This window comes from Micrasema longulum, unplaced genomic scaffold, assembly GCF_059751315.1.
Source record: "Micrasema longulum isolate JH-2025_06_02 unplaced genomic scaffold, ASM5975131v1 h1tg000987l, whole genome shotgun sequence".
Classification (NCBI taxonomy): Eukaryota; Metazoa; Arthropoda; class Insecta; order Trichoptera; family Brachycentridae; genus Micrasema; species Micrasema longulum.
The window spans coordinates 100642-122848 of NW_028278176.1; the positions used below are offsets into that span (position 1 = coordinate 100642).

Sequence of the window (22207 nt, forward strand, 5' to 3'; positions counted from 1 at the left end):
GCTTCACATTCACATAGAATGTGTGTAGGTGTTTCCTCATCTGCGCTGCAGAACCTACATCTAGAAGTTTCGGAAAGGTTCTTTCTAGCAAGATGTTTGTTCAATCTGCAGTGCCCTGGGCGGGCTCTAGTGATAACCCTAACTTGATTTCGGCTGAGCTTTATTAAGTCAAAAGCAAAAATTTGAGAGTACCTTAATCTCTCCTGCTTTCCTCTCTCTTTATTTCTCTTTTCTCATTGTGTACTAGTATTGATTTTAATGAATTTTAATACATCTACTGCTTTTTCTATTTTTGTATATTTTTTAATTTTCTTATTTTATTAACTCTCAAATACGTTTCAAAACTACGAAAAAAACACATTTTTTTATAGGTTGCTTGGTTGAAATTACAATTCGGCAATAAGCCCGCCAAAATAAAATATATAATATTTACAAGAAGTTACATAAATAAATTATATGTAGTATATTTGAAAGCTTTTAAAAAGTTTCGTAATCATTTCGGCGAATTGATTATGTACAATCAATTTAATCCCAGTTAGTAAAAAAATCGCTTCCCTATTTTCTCAATTCATCCAAGTGCATATTATGTACCAAGGGATTACCTTTTTTTCAGCACAAAGATGCTTAGGCTACCATATTACCGAGGCATTCGTTCGGCAACGAGCAATTTTTCCGTGTATGTGGGCACCGCCAAGGATACTTATGTCCTCAGATGCGGTGTGCGGTATACGGCGGGCAAACTGTAGTTATTTTTGCTTCTAAAACCCTTTCAGTTTTCGAAATTTGAAATTCACCCTAATTCAATAATGAAACAATGGCAGTATGCACTGACACTTAGGGAATTACAATTCAGTCACATTTGTTGCTTATATTCTAACCTATTTATATTTACATCATAAACAAGACACTTAATTTGAATTTGGAATTACTTCGATAAAACATCTAACAATTTTTTGCTGTACAGTATATTTTTTTCCGCGAATCTTTTTAACTCAATCATATGTAGATAGGTAACTAAATGCCCTGACATTTTTAGCATTAAAATAAATGGAACACAATATTCAAATTTGAAATATCTTTGAATAGCCGAAATTATTTTTCGAATCTTTTAAACATGAAATTTCGTCGAAACTTTTGAAACACATAATCGAATTTCGAATTTAAATACAAAAACTCGCGGTACTGGTTTATATTTTCACCAATCAATTATATTTTGTTTAAATATGGAATGTCGTTAACCAACACCGCGCTCGTCAAACCTAGCAAAATAAGTCATTAAAAGGCCGGATATTTTTTTTTATGACAAAAACTCATTTTTAATTTCGAATTCGTTAGTGGTTCAAAATTGATATTATTTTATTTATTTATTTTCAGTACTTAATCTTATTTTGCATGGGACCAAAATCATGTATTGAGTTGGGAAGAATAATAAATTATTATTATTTTTTATTTTTCTTATTCATAAATTTCATAAAAAGTACAAGTTTTTGTAAAATTCTAAACTTAACTACTTTTACACATCTAGTAAATTTTATCACTGTAACTCTCCTCTTGTGCTTGGAGAGTGACTTACACTGTTTTAGTTGTTTATTTATAAGAGTTTTTATAATTTTAATACGAGTTTATGAAAAGAAAAAGAAAAACATAGGATATATAAAGAATAAACATAAAACAATAATACATTCATACTAATTAAAATTTAATGTTGTTTTTACACGAGTTCAAAAAATTTCTTTAGATTAACTTTAAATTTATTTATTGATATATTATTTTTAATAGTTTTTAGTTCATTAGGAAGATTATTATAATTTTTTACACCTTTGAAGACAAAGCTATTTTGACCATGGCTTGTATGGAATTTAGGAATTATGATATTATGTTGGTATCTGAGTGACTTATTCATTTCAAATTCTTTTTTTTCTTCTTTTTTATATGTTTGTAAAATATAATTTATTTTATAAAGAGTACCGTATGAACCTTAAATATTTTAAATAGACTTTCCGGATTGAATGTTGAGGGTTTAAAACAAACGTATTAGACAAATATTATACAAAATAAGAAACGCCATGAAAAAATTATACATGGCATATTAATATGATAAACACAAACACAAATATTTTATTTACATTAAAAACAAAGTATTATATTCTTATACTTGCGTAAAAACAATGGTATGGCCGGTATAGATCAGTATATAAAATGGTGTAGTTTTGACTCACTGTGGTAACACTTGAAATTCCAAATTCGAATTTGAAATTAAGACGAAAGAAGCTAGTCACTCGCGCTGTCGGTGTGTTGTGAATATATTTTCGATTTATTTCGATAGAACTTCGGGTTGCCAGTTTCGTGTCGAATCTTTTAGCCGACTGGTGAGATACGCGTTATCGACGCTATCGTCCGAACGTTTTCTTCACGCCGACTGCAGTGCGTACCTTATAATCTTTATTTTCTAGGTCGATCGCATCTCGAAATCCGGTCTGCTAATTTTCGCATAAATGTATTGATTAAAAAAACGTGAGTTTTCATAGAACAATGGCCGTTATTTTTGTAGCGGAATGAGTCAACTCAGCGATACGCACATACTGATGTACGCCAAAAACATAAAAAATAACTCATTTTTATTTGATATACCACGATTTTTATTCTGAGATTCACGATAGTTCATTGATTTTTGTATGCTCTTGTGATTTGTATTGAAAAAAATGTATTTTTTTTCTCTTTTTTTGTTGGGTCGAGTTTTCCTTTTGATTAGCATTGCAGAATGCTATTTTGATTCCTACATATTTAAAAAAAAATGATTACTTACTATGATTGTTGATTGTAGTTTTACTCGTGTTATTATTATAAATGCCCCTTGGTCGTATTAAAATATTTAAATTTACATTAAAATATTTAAATTTACATTAAAATATTTAAATTTACATTAAAATATTTCAATTTACATTAAAATATTTAAATTTACATTAAAATCTATTTTTGTTCATTTTTCTACATAGCCGTAAGAGTTTAACATAACAGCCTGTCTTACCACTTTATTCGGAATTGATTAAAATTAAAACAAATTATGCACGTTTTTTTTTCAAAAAAATATTTTTTTCATTTAAAATTTTATTTATAAACCCTTACGGATTTACATACATTCAGCAAAATATTTATTTATATTCTACTGTTAATTTTTAACATCTTTTCTGAAGGTTGTCTGTGTCTCTTTGTTTAGTTTTGTCTGGTTTATTAATCTCGACTGTCCTTGTCTCGTTTAAATAGTCTTTAAATCGCTCCTTGCATTCAGTTTATCGCGCATCAGTCATTTAGTATGTTTATCGTCCCGTCGATATTATCTCGTCCCATAATCGTCAAAACATCGTTACCAACGGGAGCAATATTTTACGAGAGAATATTTTTTCTTCTTAATTGGTTTTGTTTACAATATTTAATTAATTCTTATTGATATTTTATTTTGTTGTCTTTATTTTTATTAAAGAAAGTAAACATGAACAGAAAATATAAAAGGAAAAATAATAAAACCCACTAAACCGCGAATCCGGCTTGAAAACACAATTTTAAATAAATTTTTCATGTCAACCATGCGAGGAATTGAGCACCAAAACCTTGTGCATGGTCGGCAAACGCGCTGACAATTAATCACACCACGAGGCGGACACATTAAAAAAATAATCTGAGATAAACATTGGAGCCGGACGGACGTCATGTCCCTTGAACAAATCAATGCATCTATCTACAAAAAAAAATATATGAAAAAAAAACGTGTCACAATATACATAAGGGGATTATAAGCAAACGTAGAAATCTCCACTAAAAATGAAAAATTAGTTATTGATGCCCAAAATAAACTATACATAAAAACCTACCTACCTAAATAAAAGCGTAATTCAAATCTGTCTCTAAATCTTGCAAAAACGGATTTTAATATTTTAACGGATTTTTTTACCTTATCCCAGTTTCGTGGAAATGTGGTGGGATTGCCAGGCTGAGGAAGGTGTTGACTGCATTCTTAATCCATATTGGTCGGAGGGAGTCAGATAATTTGTTGTCCGATGTAGAAGGACGTAAGCTGGTTGCTTGTTTTACTAGTAATGACTTCGGACTTAGGATATAGAGATTTCGGTATTATTTATGTTTTCTCTGGATATTCATTGTTTACCTTTAAGACTGAAAAAGCACACATTATGATAAAACTGTAAATACTTTTAAATATCATTATAAAATACATAATTTACTGCCTTAGAACGGGGAAGCTATCCCTAGTTAGGCAGTTTAGATGAACCAACAGCAAAAATAAAAAATATGTATGCTTACTTTTACTACTGAATTAATTTGTTGTATAAATAATTACTTGTATATTGCTGTAATAAATATGTAAAATAATAAAAAATAAATAAATAAATTATGCTACTTGACACCGCAAACTTATAATTTTCCATTGAGTTCCATCCAGTAAATCCTTCAATTGAGATTTGAGATGTAACATAGATGGAAAACATTTTAAAAGAGAATTACGGGGGTCGAATCATTTTCAGGGCTTATAACTTATAACCTATCATGACCAAAGCCAATGCAATGCAATTTATTGAATTTTATGAAAAAAAAATGTTTATTTCATTTGTAAAACAGATGCTTTGTATCAAGAGGTTGATAATATGTAATATTTAAATTGTCTTTATTTATTTCCTCATTCAAATAATCCAACGAATATCTAATTATTAGAAACTCGTTAAATTATTTTTTTGCTTATTTTAAAATGGCCGTTCCGATCGAGTTTATCTTGTACAGTTGTTTTAATTTAAAGAGAATAAAAAAATCTTACATAAAATTAAAATAAATGATACGATATTTAATGGCAGAATTATTTGTCCTTGTACTGTTAAATTTTATTTGTTTTAGCCCCTTCAAATCAAGTTTTTTGTTGTTGTTATTTTTGCAGAATTGAGGGAGGTTATTTTTAATTTTACTGATTTATTTTATTATATAATATATCTATCTGCACTCAGTGGCGCATAGGGCCCTGCATTGGAATTCCAAATGTTTTTTTTTTCTGAGTCTGAAGACTGAGTTTCCTATCGGTTGCGCTCATACCAAAAAATCCTTTCTCTTCCTTAATCTCTCCTCCTTTCCTTTTTCCTCCTTTTTCCTTTTTTCCATTGAGTAATAGTTTTTGATTTAAGGTAATTTATGAAAAAATACGTATATTTCTATTTTGATATATTTTTATCTTTTCAATCTCTATTTTCTATTGAATATGTTCTGTAACTTGAATTATAAAAATAAAACTTTTATTTTATTGGTTGGTTGGAAGAAATTGCCATTTGGCAATAAGCCTGCTAATTTACAAATAACATTATGTACAAAAAGTTAAATAAGTAAATATATGAATAAATAAATTAATTTAAAAAAAACTTTTTTTTCAAATTCGAGTACCTAACTTTAAAAAAAAATTCATACCCAGTAAATCCGCGATTTAATTTAATATGGTTTTTCGTCTTTCAGTTTCAGTTTCAGTGCTGCAGAGCAGCGTTTATTTTATAATTAAAAAATACATAAAAGAATTTGTTACCCACTAAGTCTAAAGACTTTTCGGTGGGAAACATTTTTTTAATTTTTTAAATTTTTTTATGACAGGTTTAAATTACATTTATTTTATTTGTATTTTACAGATTTATTTATAAAAAGGCACTATAAAGTATCAAGAAGATATTTCTACAGTTCTTTTTTTTTTATTTGAAGATTTTTCATGTTGATGGTGGTTTGTGGGAGATCATTGAACAATCTTGGAACAACGCAATTTAATGTTCGCTCTCCGAAGTAATTTGTAATTCGGGGAACAGACAGGGAGCCCTTAGTTTTTAATCTAGTGTCGTGAGTGTGGGAAACTCTTTTTTTATATTCCGGATCAACAAAGTGATCTACAATCAATTTACTCTACTTTACTTTCTTTACTCCTTTCACAGTGGGTTTGGCAAATTACATATGTAGAAGGCTTGTGTCGGATAATGTCATTCTTCCTCGAGACTAAATTGCATTTATTGGAGTTGTGTTACGTTGTGTCCGTTTTTTTCTAATTTAAAAATAGGCACCAAAATTGAAACAAAATGGCGATAAAGGTGATAAAGGTTTCAGTTCTTTTACTTCACAAAAGTCAACAGATGGAAGAGTTGAAGAAATGTGGATGTTCAAACATGAGCAGACTGGTGAATGTTACACAGTGTGTAAAGTGGCCACTTAAACCAGCCAATGACAGGTCACAAGCCCTGTAAATGCCTAGACTTCCATATTCCCTTCTCAAAAATGTTTTCCCTCTTTGTCGAAATAAATTCAAAATGGTAAAGTCTATATGCCATTCGAACTAAAATGTTCTAGTCTACAAGATATCGTGTATGCTTTTACGTTACAAATATTATTTTATTTGATTACAAGCTTTCAAAATGGAATGTCAAGTAGACGAAAGTGAGCATTTTCGACACTTCTGTTCGCGTTCGATCGAGGAAACAAAGGAGAAAACAAATAAGGAGAATATATTATTGAATAATTTGTTTAAAAATAATGAAGGAGAATTATCTGGGTCGGTATAAAATAAGAACTCCTTTCTCGACACCCGTCATGAATATTCAATTACAAAACTTTTACCTTATGTATGGGTGTTGTGTCCTTTTTTTCTAAATGAAGGGAATAAGAGGGAGAAGAAATTGCAACAAATTAGTCATAAATGTATTGTCCTTCATTATTATCTTGTGCGGAATGAAGTAATAGGAGAACGGACGCAGCAAACTCCGGTGATAACTGTCATCAAGCGGAAGCGATACGGTTGGCTAGGACATGTAGCGCGCCTGCGGATGCCTCCTGAGTACCAGTCCAGGTACTAAGAAATATTCAAGTGTAAAAACATCTTTTAAATAAATAATTCATATCAACCATGTCGGGAAAGGATCGTTAGTGCTACATTTATTTTTTCAGTTATAATTTATTTATTTGACATTTTATATACATATACAATAAATATACATATAAGGGCGGGCATATTGCCTTAAGGCAATTTCTTCCTACCTACCCAAACCGTTCAGTTTGAGAAAATTATAAATACATGGACATATTGAATCTTACAATTTTCTACAAAAATTAAAAGCAAAGATTAATAAAAATAAATATAAATATTTAAAAAAATAATACTTTACTATGAAGAGAAGAGAGGGGATGGGAAGGAAAGAAGAAGGATAAAGGAACAATTTAAATATTTAGATAGTGACATTTCAATATTGACTTAAATGTAAATAAAGGGGCGTCTCTTACATTAGTGGGTAGATTATTCCACAATCGAGCGGCTACTACTGTGAAAGAGGAGGCAAAAAAAATAGAGCGATGACAGGGTATTAAAAGGGTTCTCTCGTTACTAGAACGAAGAGATAGTCCGTATTGTGAAAGAGGTTTAATTTAGCATATGATATATAAATTAACCTTTCCCTTACTGTCCTAAAAACATCCTCGAGTTACTGTGCTGTGTAGTCACTACACCTGAATAAAATAAGAGATTTAAAAAGGGGAAAATTAAATTGTTATAGGGAATAGCTTTAATTAATTCAATGATCATAGTATTTCAAATCTAACTGCTGAAAACATGAAAAAACCATTGGGTATCGCTAACGACTCGGGCGAAACGTGCACCCGCGCCAACTTCCCGAGAGATACTAAGTACTCGTAGCTCGTACCTAATACTGGGCTACGTGACTGACTGAGAGTATACTTTTGATGATATTTGTAATTTATCCCCGATTTCCGATAAAATGATTTTTTTGTGCCTAAAACTTTTTGTGTTTAAAACATAGTATTGAAAAAATAAAGGATAATTACATAACAATGAAATACATATTAACAGTAAAAATAGTAAACGAAAAATCCCACAAAGGCATGGCCTGTTCGTGGGTATAAAAGAGATGTTTATGATTTTTTGCTCCTATAATAAATTTACAGGTAAAATATTTTTGTGTTATATAAGAAAGAGAAAAGAAAATATTCTGTAAAAGATTAGAAGGTACTTTTTTATTTTAAAGTAATTAAAAAAGGAAATAAAAATACAAAAAAAAACATTAAAATATTTCTTATTATAAAAGGCCAACAAAATACATTATAGAAAAAAAAGAGTTAATATCTTAAGTTCGAATCTAGGATAGTGCGTGTTTTTTAAAAGAAGGAAAATTTTGAAAGTTAAAGAAAACTTTAAAATCATTATGGCCCTGGCTTGAATCAGAAGATACCAAGTATTTTATTGATATTATGTCGAAAAACTATTAAGCGCGGAGTAATTATTTTGGGAAATAAATAATATAATTTATGATAAACAGAAATTCAAGGCCAGGCCTCGAACGCAATTCAGAGTACTTAAAAATCAATAAACCTTCTGTACTTATTATATGTTATAAAATAATCGAAGCGTCTAGCATCATAATCATACCCCTTTTCCACCCGATAGTGCATAGGGGACTGCATTGGAATTCCAAATACAGCGTCTGTCTTTCTTCTGTAGTGACCGACTGAATCAAATCTTTCAGCCGAATTCGAAATATTGTCATAAGTTTCAGTCCGTGTGCATTCGCACTTGCACAATGCGGCCAACCATTTTATTTACATTATCCCTTCTCAAAAAAGTAAATAAACTCCAGGTGTTGGTAACGCCAATACGTAAATTATGTTTATGCGCGTTGATGTGTTAGTTTTTTTTATCACTTAGTGGTTTCCGTTATCTGGTTCAAAGGACCAAATAGGTCACGGCTGTTTGTTACGACGGTTATAATTTTGGTCAAAATGTTTCCGAAATAAATTCCTAGAAGTTTCAAATTGTTGTTGAATTCTGCTTAGTGAAACTTTCGTTTATATATAACCGCTGCGCCCGCGCCGTGGGGCGTGTCCTGATTATAAAAAAGTAAAATGTTTACGACGGCCTCAATGGTATAATGGCTAAGTACAGAAGTTTACCTCACGCAAGGAAGGCACTGGGTCCGATTCTCGGTTTGAACACAAAAACATAATTCGGGTTTTTCTCAAGCCTGGGTGTTCTGTGCTGTAATTCACCACTGTAATTGGGCGTCCTGGCCTGTTGAGGTGTTAACCGTTGAAACGTTGCTTTAATTTTGGAAACAAGTGGAAGTCACTCGGGGCAAGATCAGGGCTGTAGGGAGCCTTTTTCGATTAAATCCTTGGTTTGGCGAGAGACGTGCGGGCGCGCATTGTCGTGGTGCAGTCTAACGCCTTTCGTCAGTCTTCCTCTCCGGAGATTTAGGATAGCTCCTCTGAGTTTTTTCAAGGTCTTGCAATAATTTTCCGAATTTATTGTGGTCCCTCGAGTCAGAAACTCAACAAGCAGGACGGTCACCAAATTCCTACACAGACTGGCGGCGGACTTCTTTGAAGCTGGATTCCGAAAGTGAATTAGTCGTCAACAAAGATGCATCTGAAAATCTGGTGATTATGTTGAAAAATAGTTAAGAAATCAAGCTTTCCAATGATGTATTTTTCAGTTTAAATAAAAAATGCCTTAAACCTGAAAAAAATTCGAGAACCTTATTTTTTACACAACCCTCGTATATTCATCGTTCCGAAGAAGGAAAAATTAAAACGTAAACGAAAATTCGTTTCGAGTTTCGATTGTAGTAATATGTACGTACGTTGATTGTGGTAATCGTTCGCAACAGGATTTATATAGCGAGTACCTTAAACATATTATCAATAATTCATACAGGGAGTAGCGCAGTTGCATAAGATTTGCCCTTGTGATAAAAAAACTTAACGATACATTTTGGCGAGTTTTCTTTCGTGCTTACCACAGATACGCAACATTTTGTATTGTAACATTTGTGCTCAAGTTCAGCATTAAAATATAATATGTTTAAAAAAAAATATATTAACCCCAGATATGTTATTTAATTATTTAGTTTATTAACGCCCAAGGGACATTTACAAGAAATAATAATACGTAATACGTATAAATACACACATATGTAATATTGATGTTTTTTGTTGATATGATCTCTTACAGTATACCGCCAACACATGTTTCAATAATTTGTATCACTCTGTTCCATTGAAATATTGCGTATTGTATCTCTTTCAACTTATTTTTAAATGTACCCACACTTAAGTTAATATTTAGATTTATATAAATTATCCTTACACTGTATAATATTCACCAGTCTGAAGATGCCCATTAGAGGGTGAAAGCGCTAATTGGTCGAACAAATAAGTGGAAGTGTACCAACTATTTTTAATTTATATCTCATAAGTAAATATAAGTTATTACATCATTACAATGGAATTCCATCAATAATTGTCAATAAATAATTTAAATCAGAAAATATATAAGTTGATAAAATTGCTGAAAATGCTGTTATGTTATGTGCGTATGTTTATTTAGTTGTAAACAATATAGAATTTGCAATACTAGGTTATATGACAAGGTCTAAAATGAGGCGCCACGTATATTGGGATTTATCCGTAGGGTTAATAGCAAATAAAAGAATATAACACTAATCAAGTCGCTTTATTGCTCCCTGGTAAAAATTCGTCGAGAATATATTTCTCCAGTCTGGTCCTCTCATTAAAGTTTACGTTCTGATTCACTGGAGCGCGTCCAGAAGAAATTTATAAAATCTATCAATTTTGAAGTACATATTTTAGCTACATTATTTAATTAGAATCCATGGCAATTTAATTAGTCATTTTTTTAAAACATAACATTTTATTCTGCAAGTACTCGCCTATCCCCGAGCTCCATATGCGAGTATATGGTAGTCAGTATGAGGATAATGCCGATATATTTGGTTCTGTGCTTGTTAGTTATAAATCGAGTTTGATTTAGTTTTCGTATTCGGAATATAATTATTAGACTTTTCTGTAAGTTTGGCATTTTTTTTGCTATCATATTCATGTTTATGTAATATAATTTTAGGTACTTATGTGTATTTACTTGTTAACTATTGCCATAGTTATGCAATTTTATCATATATATTTTTTTCGTTTTTTGTATTTAATGTATATGTTAAAGGCAATTTATGCTGTTTATGCAAAAAAAAAAGTTTTTTTTTCAATCTGTTCGTTTACCGATGGTTTTTCACAACTTTTTACGCAAACCGGCTTGTTTTTCAATGTCGTCATTACCTACGTATTTTAGAGCGATAATTTCTTTGAATTTGGCTACCGAATATAGTTTAACCTTTCCGAGCCTGAAGGTGAAAAAAAATCGTGAGTTCCTGGCGGGAGTACCAGGAGCCCCAGCTAAAATGCTATAATATGGCTTTAAAAAAAAAATGTGTCTGCCATGGTTGTGTTTAAACATACAGTCAGAAATGATTAAATTTGATAATCAAGATAAGGTTCCCGAGAAATCCGGCGCTCGATTCGCAGATCGTGCTTTTGCCGTTGCCGGCCCCTCTGCCTGGAACCAGTTGACTTCAAACTTACGAATCATCGACAGTCCCAGTCAGTTCAGATCCCAACTGAAATCTCACTTCCTTAGATTATCATACCCTCAATTATAAATCAGAAAATATAACATGTAACTTTATCTTAGTTAGAATGTAAGTTTACATATACAATTGTAAAACGCCCTTGAGATGATTTTTCACAAAAATGGCACTATATAAATCAGCCGAATATTATTATTATTATATTAAGGTTGAAAGACAGACCCGCGAAGTTCATAATAATAATCATAAATATTAAATTATGGCACATTTTTTAATGTGTGTGTGTGTCCATACATATGGATATATGTAAAATGGTGTGTTTGTGTGTATTTGTGTGAGAGTAAGTGTACAGTTTTATTTATATGCATATGTGTGATAACTGTATTTATTTCTGTTTCATAATATTTCGAGTTTTCTGCGAAATTCCTTCATTTTTTCATAAAACACTATTATCACTACCATCGCACTGCATTCTTTTTGCCACACGTTAAATGGCACTGATCGAAAATCGCGTCACGTGTTAGCATGGGGTAGGCGGGCTGTTGGGAGCGGGAATGCATGTAAAATGTAAAGCACAGAATGCTATTTTTTGTAGTTATGGCTGGGAATTTGCGCCCAAACAGCAAAAAATACACGTGCTAACTGACCAATATATCAAAGATTATTAAACTGTAAAGCTATGAATTGTAGTGTTTGCGGTTTACACGGGGTAAGCAAAGATAAATGTGATTTGTTATTGAAAGATGTCGGTAGAAAAATATTTTTATTATTTTAAATCATCATAGGGATAGGATTATGCAAAAAATAAAATCAATATGATGATAAACAAAAAAGTTATTGAAAAAATATGCAACCCCCTTTAGGCCCGGTAGGGTTGACGATGTGCAATTGCAATGTTGCAATAGCCTAATTATCGATAAATGATAGTTGATTATATCGGAGAATATTAAGTACATTTATTCGCGCAGGCGCAGGTGCGCTATTTTAGCTGGAAAAGTGTTCATGGTCTATCTTTTGGAATTGATTAAATTTATAATGTCCTTATTTTTTTTACAAGTATGCAATTTGTAACTTTGGATTAAAAAAAGGGTTTAATGATAATCTCGTGAGAGGTTGATAGGGTCATCTTAGCGTCTGTGTTTGGGTTTTGCCAGTATTGGCTTGATAACATCATATACCGACTTTTTTAAGTCTTTTGTATGCTGACGTACATATATGTAAATATATTTTTCTCGTTATCCATGTTTTTATATTGATTGATTGTTTTTGTAGAACTGAACTCATTAAATTGTTATGTTTTATATTGTAAAAGACACACGTGCCTTATAATAAATAAAAAGTAAATATTTGATGTAAGATGCGATGTTTAAAATATTTATATTATTATTAAATTGTGTTTAAAACAATATTTTGAGTAACGTCAAATATGGTATTGATTAAACCTGGGGATGTTAAAGAGCTCGTCTCCTACCCAATAGCCCGATACTTTACGGATCTGGGCTTGGAGGGGGAGATTTAGAAAAATGATAACTCTCGCCTTCCATACAGTACCCAGGCTCTTTGTAGACTTGGGTTTGAAGGGCGAAAACTGTTTACTGGAACCCGTCACAAAAGATCTTCATAGGTCGCAGTTACGTCAAGAGCTTGAATAGCACTGACCCTTACCTCTAAGAATAAGAATAATTTAAAGTTATCAGTCGTACGCTTCAAATGGCAGTACAGAGACAGTGTATTGTAGTGTAGAACCACCCTTTATACCAATATTTCACGTCCACTCGGCCAGGAATGGAACCTGGGACCTCGAGCACGGTAAACGAATGCGTCAACCATTACACTACGCTGCGGACTCAACTGGGTTTCTTTTTCAGGAAAGTAGCAATCGAGTCTGAATGCATAGACTTCAGTATTTCCTTCTCAAAATGTTTCCCCTCTCTGTTGCAACAAATTTAGAGTTCTAAAAAACTCACTATTAGAAAATGGGAATTGCGCTGAGGTCGGGTGGGTTTGAACTAGTTTTGGACGAGGACCTATACGACATCGGATCAGTGATGCTTCATAAAGAACTCACACGACTGGTAGTATCTTATATGGTCAAGTTAGTGCAGGAAATTGGTAAAATAAACCGAAGTAGGACTCAAAATGTCGAACACTAACAACTCTCTTCTAATGTAACAGAAAGCCAACATGCCGGCTTCCTCTGAAGAGTTTTAAGTAGTTTCCTCTTCACTAGAGCAAATGCTAGAGAATTTACTGAATGACCCACTGTAGAATATCCCTCCTGATCCCAACACTTCAAAATAAAAAAGGTTATTAAATGTACAAAAATCCACGTTTATAAATTCTAAACCTTGTACATAAAAAGTAAGGTAAATTATAAATGCAACAAAAAATTAACACTAGCCTGGGGCGAATCGTCCATATACGGGATTATGCGCAACGTACCATTCGATAATGATGTTTTATAGTAGTTTTCACTATTGGAAAATATTTTTTTTTTTAAATATTATTTATTAATTAATCACCGTTTATATCTTCCTCTAATAATAAATAAACACATCTATGAGCGCACCCAGCGCCCAGCCCCTTCCTAGTGGGAGAATGAAACTGGCCGATTACTACTGCTTATTTCTTCATACAAAACGTATGCTGTATTTTAACATCTTAAAACCCAATCGCTGTTTTTTCCTGCTTGAGTATGCTCGCAGATTACAGATATTATTTGAAGCTTCTCTATTTGGAGAATAGCATTTCCAACAATATTTCCTAAGAACTATTTTCCTTTGATAGTATACAGTTGTTATATGACACTAGTTCTTTCGTCCTCCCGTCTAAATTAATGTTAGTAGCGCTCCGCTCAGTACATGCGTCAATTTTTAGCATTATTTATTTTTAGAAGGAAACAAAGCGGACGATGGCTGTCACATTTTGTTGCAATATTATTGCGAAAATATCTAATAAATGTCATTGTTTATTTTTTAGTTTCTTCAGAATTTTTTTTCCCATTACGTAAAAGAAAAAATAAATGGTAACGTCTTACATCTTTATTTTATTTTTAATTAAGGAAATTGGAAAAAAGTTAAGTGGAGAGATGTTGTTGTATTCACATAAAACTATAGAAAAAAAGCCGTTTATATTATATATTACTGATAAGTATATATATGTGCATTTTGTGCATGCATGTACAAATTGTGAATAAAATATAGCTTACCCATAAAAAAAACACCGTTTGTCACTGCTATGGAACCACAACTTTACATATCTACGCTTTCTACGTCTAAGCTTTTAGAGATGCTCAAAAAATTAAAAATAAATACATTTTGCAATTCATTACTGATCGCGTGTTTTATCGAACTGAGCATTTGATTAAATACACGATTTCTCATATTATCCTATTATCCGTTACTGAGCGATACCCGTAATTTTGAGGATCTGATAAGGGTTATTATAATTTCCGCATCATAAATCGACATTTGCATTTTTTTTCAATTATCAGCATCCTACGTAATAGGTTTGTATGCAAAATATATTAATTACAAAATATAAGTATGAACGTTCATGTCTTCGATCATTCTATACTATTATTTATCTTAATGCAAAATTACTAGTTGCATATCAAGGCCTATCTGTAAGAGTTTTTGATATTTTTCTGTGTACCACACAGACCACCTAGACATAATTATTTTCGCTTTCAGATAAAAATCCTCAATAAGGAATTCGAATGGAGATAAGTCCTCCTTGGTGAGTGGTGGTTGACGCGTTCGTCCGCCATTCTTGAGGTCATGGGTTCGATTCCTGTCAGGGTGGACACGAAATATTGATTTTAAAGTTTGTTCAAACTGCAATATTCAATCGTTCCTGTGCCTAGGCGTATTACAATGAGAAGTTAGCATTTATCTTCAATTTTATCTAAGCATGTTTTCAAGAGATGGAAGAGTAGAAAAAGATGTTGAAAGAAGAGTGAATGCGGGCAACTAAATGAACGGAGCACTAAGCACAGTAATTTCTAATAAAAATATGTCAATCGAAGCTAAACTGGCAGTGCACAACGAAGTTTTAGTCCCAACACTTATGTATGGAAGTGAAACATGGAACTGGCAGAGGAAGGATGAAAGCCGAGTGAACGCGGTTGAAATGCGATCTCTTAGACGAATGTGTGGGAAATCAATGTATGACAGGGTTACGAATGATGAAATCAGGCGAGAGTGTAAATCTGAGACAAGTATAATTGATAAGATTAAGAAAGGGTCTCTGAGATGGTTTGGTCACGTAAAACGAATGGACGACGAAAGAATGGTAAAACAAGTATATATGGCAAAATGAACGGCAACGTTAGACGAGGACGACCAAGGAAGACGTGGCATGATCAGATAAACCAAAATCTTAAGTCTGGTCTTGTCAAAAGCAGACAGAACCGAAGGGCATGTATAACAAGATGTATGAATGTGGAAGAGGCTAGGATTGTATGCCAGGATAGACGTGTGTGGCGGTCCATTCTCTCTGCCTACCCCTACGGGGAAATGGCGTGATGGTAGTAGTAGTAGTAGAAGTAAAATTATGTTTTCCGTGTGAAAAATACTATGGAATATGTATGCATTTTAAAAATTAATATGTTCAAATACAGAACACCGACGAAGGTACTTTACATTTTCATACCAAACACATTTTATTTCATCCATGTCAATTTTACTTTATTCTATCTCGATCTGTACCAATAAAGATAGCGTTTGTAATTGCCCCTACCTAGACTGGCACCTGAAGTGTAAGACTGATAACTTTTTATGATAAATAAAGTATTTATTTATTTTATTTATTTATTTATTTATATAAACAGCACTTAATGCCTTAAGTTAATATGTTAAGTTATCAATTTTATCTTCCAAAACTTTGTATGTATCACTTGTCAGGAGCATACTTGAATTCTTGAATACAATTCAATTATCTGGAGCCCATTTTACGGAGTTCATTCGCTAAAACTTGAGAGAGTGCAGATAATTTTTAACGTTTTATCATTTATAAGCTATCTATTCCTATTGAATCTTTAAACTATGACTTTATAATGAACACACTTGATTTGGAAAGTTTATCAAAAAGACGGAAACTTAGTGATTTAATGTTTCTCTTTAAGATAATAAATGGCTTGCTGGACTCTCCTGACTTGCTAAATATGATTCAATTCTGAATACCTGTTAGGACTACTAGACATTATGTCCCATTTCATATAGATATTGCTGCTACTAATTATGATATGAATTCACCTATTTCAAGATTGCACAGTCTAGGGAACCAGATCAGTTGTATTGACATTTTCCACATTAGCCAAATGAAGTTTAAACTTGCTATTAAAGAAATAGTTTAGGATTTTGACTGCTGTTTATGTATTTATGTTGATTTGTAAAAAGAGAAAAATAAATTTATAAATTAATACACTTCAAATATATTTATAAACGTGTGACTAGATATTTGTATTTTTTTTTTTTTTAAATATAGTTTTTAAAATTAAAATTAATTCTTTTTACTTAACAATTTTTAATATTTAATTTTTTTAAGTGTTTTTTTTTTTTTTAATATTTTATTTTTAAAACAGTTGAAAACCCCTGAGCTCATATCAAGAGTCAGTTAGTATTATACCTAGGGCATTCAATATACATTGCAACACTCCCAACAAATCGATAATTTTTGATTTTCGCTATTTCTAATATACTGCGTTATTTTTATTTTTATTATGATATTTTTTTAAATTATTTTTTTACCTAAGTATTCAAGTATTTAAACCCTAAAGTTATTATACAATATAATAATGTATAAAACAACTGTGTAATACGAGTATGTATAGATATATTGTTATTATATTATTTCATAATTTTGTAATAGAACACTGTTATGTTAAATATATTTATGTTTATAAAAGGCATTTGTGTCGTGTACACACTAATAAATAAATGACATATAAGTAAAATATGGCATTAAAACAAAAAGTAGTCTGAAAAGATAAAGACAGTATAAAAATTATATAAACAGTTATAAAAATTAACAAATTACAACAGGGACAGAAAAGCTGGTTTAAGTGGCTACTTTACACTCCGTGTAACATTCACCATTCAGCTTATATTTGAACTTGAGTTATAAATATATTTATACAAAAAAAATAGCAACATAAATATTTTCACTTGTAAAAAAAATATTTATTAATAAAGAAATCAAAACTATTTTAACTAACAGTAATCGCAAAACTGAAAAAAACATTCAAATTACTATTCAAAACCAATATTTACATAAACATATATTTATACTGAAAGTTGATACAGAGAAATAATTTGTACCTACGTATAAATAATATCAATAAAAAAAAGAAAACATCAATGATGAAATTGAAACAATTTTAAATAACACTAAACAACAATTACATGTGATGTTTACGTTTTAGGTAATAATATTTTATTGCCACATAACTCTTTAATACTGATTCTAAACATCTCACATTAATTAATTTTCTGGGGTAGGTTATTTTGTCGTTTCATTAAAGCGTTTATTATTTCTGTTTTTAATAGCCAAAATCACTCTCAAACGAGTTGAGGCGTATAATTTTTTCAAAAATAAAATAACACTTAATGTCAAACAAAAAAAAGTATAAATCATTATTCAAAACTACTACTTAGTTTATTCGGATAAAAAAATATTAGCATACAATATTACTACTAAATATATGTTTTTTTTCATAAATTTAATATCTATATTTACATTAATGTTTCCTATTACGAAAAGAAAAAACTATTTTTTTGTACATAAAAGGTAGTGATATCTTACAGTAATTTGTTTATTTATAAAAAGGATAAATATATCTACTGATATAAAAAAAATGATTAAGATGCATAATTTGTACCTATAAATAAAATCTCGGTACCTGAATTTATTTATTGGGTGTGACATGGTGCTGGCATTGTATTAATTGAAAACGTTATTGCATCTTTATTAACATTATTCTGAGGACGCAATACGATATTTTAATTCATTGCACGATGCAATTTCCAGTGACTACAGAACGTCAAATGACCATCTAACAGTTATGACTGAGTATTGATTCCGTGATGTCGCCAATGAAATTTGACTGATAAAGGTCAAAGCGTATTATTAATCGTTATCATTATAATAATTAATATAATTAGTTACGTTGCAGAGGCGGTTCCTTAGTACGTGCATAAGTGCAGTGCACTGCCAAGTTAAAATTTGTGTAAATAAATTAGTAACTTTATTGAAAAATATGTTACAGGTACAAAGAAACCGGGATTCGTTGCAATATTATACTCGTAGACATCATAATATTCTATACTAGCGCCAAAAGATCTAGCGAAATCGACTCTAGCGGACGATTTTCTCATCTTTTCTACGCATGCGCAACTGTCCCAGTGCATATTCTGTTTTGCACAATCTTTTACCCCCAATTTGTAAGAAATATATCATATCTCATAAAATCGTCATTTGAGCGAGACAGACAATGCTTCATACCGATGAATTGTGCATTAGAGGAAGAAGATAATATACATATTTCGGGCATTGCCAACGCATGCGCAGATTTGAAGTTCGTTTGTAATGTAACTTTAAACTTGCGTAATGACATGATATTAGTACGAATTTAGTTAACTATAACGTGCGTATTATGTTGGGCGCATTTAGCGTTTCTGGTTCCGATGCGCGGGCTGTCATACTATTGCTCGTTTATCACGTCAGACATATCATATTATTATAATATTATTAAACTTAATAATATGCAAGTTGACGAAATGTAAAGAAATGCACTCCCAATGTTTTCGGTCAGGAGCTGCAAGTGTTACGTGGGTACCCACTACGAGACGCCACACTGCGTGTTATTTGGAAAATGTGGCTGTTTTGTCTTTTGAATACAATGAATAAAGCATCCTTTTTACTGTAACTTAGCGTCTAGAATTCCAACTTCTTATGTGTTTTGTGTCTGCAATTTAAATTTACCATCAAAATAGTGGTCTAATAATTAAAACTAAAATCATATACAGGGCGCTAGATCTTAACCGCTCACGCGGTCAGTATCTGCACTGTACAGTGGCTTTAATGGCTGTTTACATATAAACAATACAATATATATGACAATTTTGTCCAGTTCCGTAAACAGCCTCGACCGCGCAGGACAGAACGCTGGGACAATGCGAAAATTCGGCCGCAGTTCACGCGTGAGCGCTGCAAAAAAGAATACGCGACGGCGTTTGTTACGAGCGGATTCACGCAAAATATTATTTATTTTATATTTGAATGTATTGCAATTGTTAAAGGACGAACTAAATAATAAAAAGGATTGTTTTTTGCCTTTTTTGGGAGCGACACGTTGGCCACACGCGGAGATTGCATTTACGTAAACGTTTGAACATAATAGCGATTTAAAAGTTAGAAAAGTTCGCACATTAAAAAAAATAATTTTTTAATAGAAAATAAATATTTGCGTTCTTATGATTTACCCAAATATTCAATTTTGAGGGCCATTTTCAACGAGTTGTAAATAACTCACTATTAGAAAATGGAATTAAGTTGGGGTAGAATGGGATTCAAACCACAGACCCTTGGTCCATGAGTCCGAGACACTAGCTACAGGACCAAAACCCGATTTTAATGATTCCTCCCCAAATCTTCAAAAGTAAATTTTTGTTTACAATATTATTAGTAAATCTCCACGCGAATCATTACAAAATCATGGATAGTTAATAATATAAATAATTTGCACCTAGAGCTATTTTATTAAAATTCTATTTTTTTTTAAATTTTATATTCCCATAATGATTTGTTTTTTCGTACAATATGTTAGCGTAATTATTGTATGAAACCGCTGTGTTATATAATGTGTTCATATGAACTTTTTATATATTTTTTCTTCGTTTACATACTGTATGTAATATAAATATATTATTTGAAATGTTTATTTCTATGCTTCATGTGTTTTTTGTATGGTAAAAGGCACTGCGTGCCGTGTAAATTAACAAATAAATTTAAACATGTTTTACACGAGTTAATAAATAAATATTTTTGTTTAAATTTATTTCAACAGAGAGGGAAAACATTTTTGAAAAGGGAATATGGAAGTCTAGGCATTTACAAGGCTTACGACCTGTCATTGGCTGGCTTAAGTGGCCACTTTACACACTGTGTGACATTCACCATTCTGCCCATGTTTGAACATCCACATTTCCTCAACTCTTCCATCTGCTGACTTTTGTGAAGTAAAAGAGCTGAAACCTTTATCACGTGGGTGAGATTCATCCGGCTGAACCAAATCACCCACTAGGCAACGCCTGAAAACAATTTTCCAATTTTTATACTTCTTCTTTCACCAGGTAGTAATTCAACAATGTTTGATTATGTCCAAAATGCCTAGACTTCCATATTCCCTTCTCAAAAATGTTTTTTCTCTCTGTTGAAATAAATTTAAATATGAACGATTCCCTAGGGAGAAAATTCAGTCAGTCTGCAAGCGTTTGGACATAATCAAACATTGTTGTAATATTTTTGTTTTCAAATTATATTTTTCATTCTTTTACCTGCATGTTACTTTTTCCCATTTATTCTTAAGTACTCGCAGTTTTTTTAAATTATACTATTTAATTCACAATTACATAAAATACTTTTGTATTCTGTACAAGTTTCAATTGTGTGACCTGCCATAAATCTCTTATTGCACACCTGCTTGGACATTAGTACTACGTGTTGATCAGTGACAACTGATGAATAATAATCTTTATCGAAGGACTGACATTTATTATTATCGATTCAACCCTCGATTGCTGATATTAACCTTGGATTGTAATGATCTCTGAAATGACAATTGTCTTAGATTTTTTTGCATTTTTACTGTCCACAAAAACATACAAAGAGATTCAATAAAAATGGTGAATTACTAGCAATATATCTAATCAAACAAAAAAACCCATCATTTAAAGTTAATTAAAATTTATTAAAATTAATTTATTTTACTAAAAGAACATTATAAATAACAAATATTTAAGGCGTTATGTTGGGACAACATCAAACCAGGAACCCTTGAGCAATGGTTCGACATTATTAAAGTATGTTACTCTCAAATAGCAAGAGTATTTGCCTCTTAAACATAGTTTCACTGATGTGGAAGATGTTGATCTCCAAAGCGATAATGTTCAGCTGCCTGGCTGCTCTTCCGATCGGCATAACCAGAGGCAGGTTGCTTTTGGAAGCCGGGAGGTAAAATAGTATGTGCTGACGCTGTCGGAGATAACCATCAGGAATATAAAAATGGATTTTCTCTAAAATAGCCGAGTTCTCGATAGTACCTTATACCATTCTGAACAAATGGGTCAGTGTGAACCTATCGCTTTATCATGCTTTTTCCTCGTTGCAGTAGGCGGAAATGATAGAACGTTATATCGTCGCTTTAGTTCGTTTTTGTCCAACAGACCACATTTAACGAAATTCATTTAAGTGTATAGGAGTTCTGAGAAAGCCTTTATTTATAAAATTCAAAAGAAAATCTTTTTTTTTTTAATGTTTAAGGGTTTTTTAACGAATTTCGTATCAAGTTGCGGTCATTATTTATGCCTATTTCGTAAAAAAAATTAAAGCTCTATTTCTGCAGATTTGTGTTTTGGTCTGTTGGACAAAAACGAACTGAAGCGACGATGTGTATCTTTACATACAGACCTTCATTCGTGCACATTCTCACGCACGCACCCCGATTATTCATACTTTTG

General features: G+C 31.6%; 2 protein-coding genes across 2 annotated transcripts in view; one reads left to right on the top strand and one right to left on the bottom strand.

Moving 5' to 3' along the window:
• Window positions 1–22207, top strand: part of Flo2 (flotillin-2) — a 704941-nt gene that overhangs the window by 59936 nt on the left and 622798 nt on the right. The window lies entirely within an intron of this gene.
• LOC148277736 (glucose dehydrogenase [FAD, quinone]-like) overlaps window positions 1–22207 on the bottom strand; it is a 34624-nt gene that overhangs the window by 8576 nt on the left and 3841 nt on the right. The window lies entirely within an intron of this gene.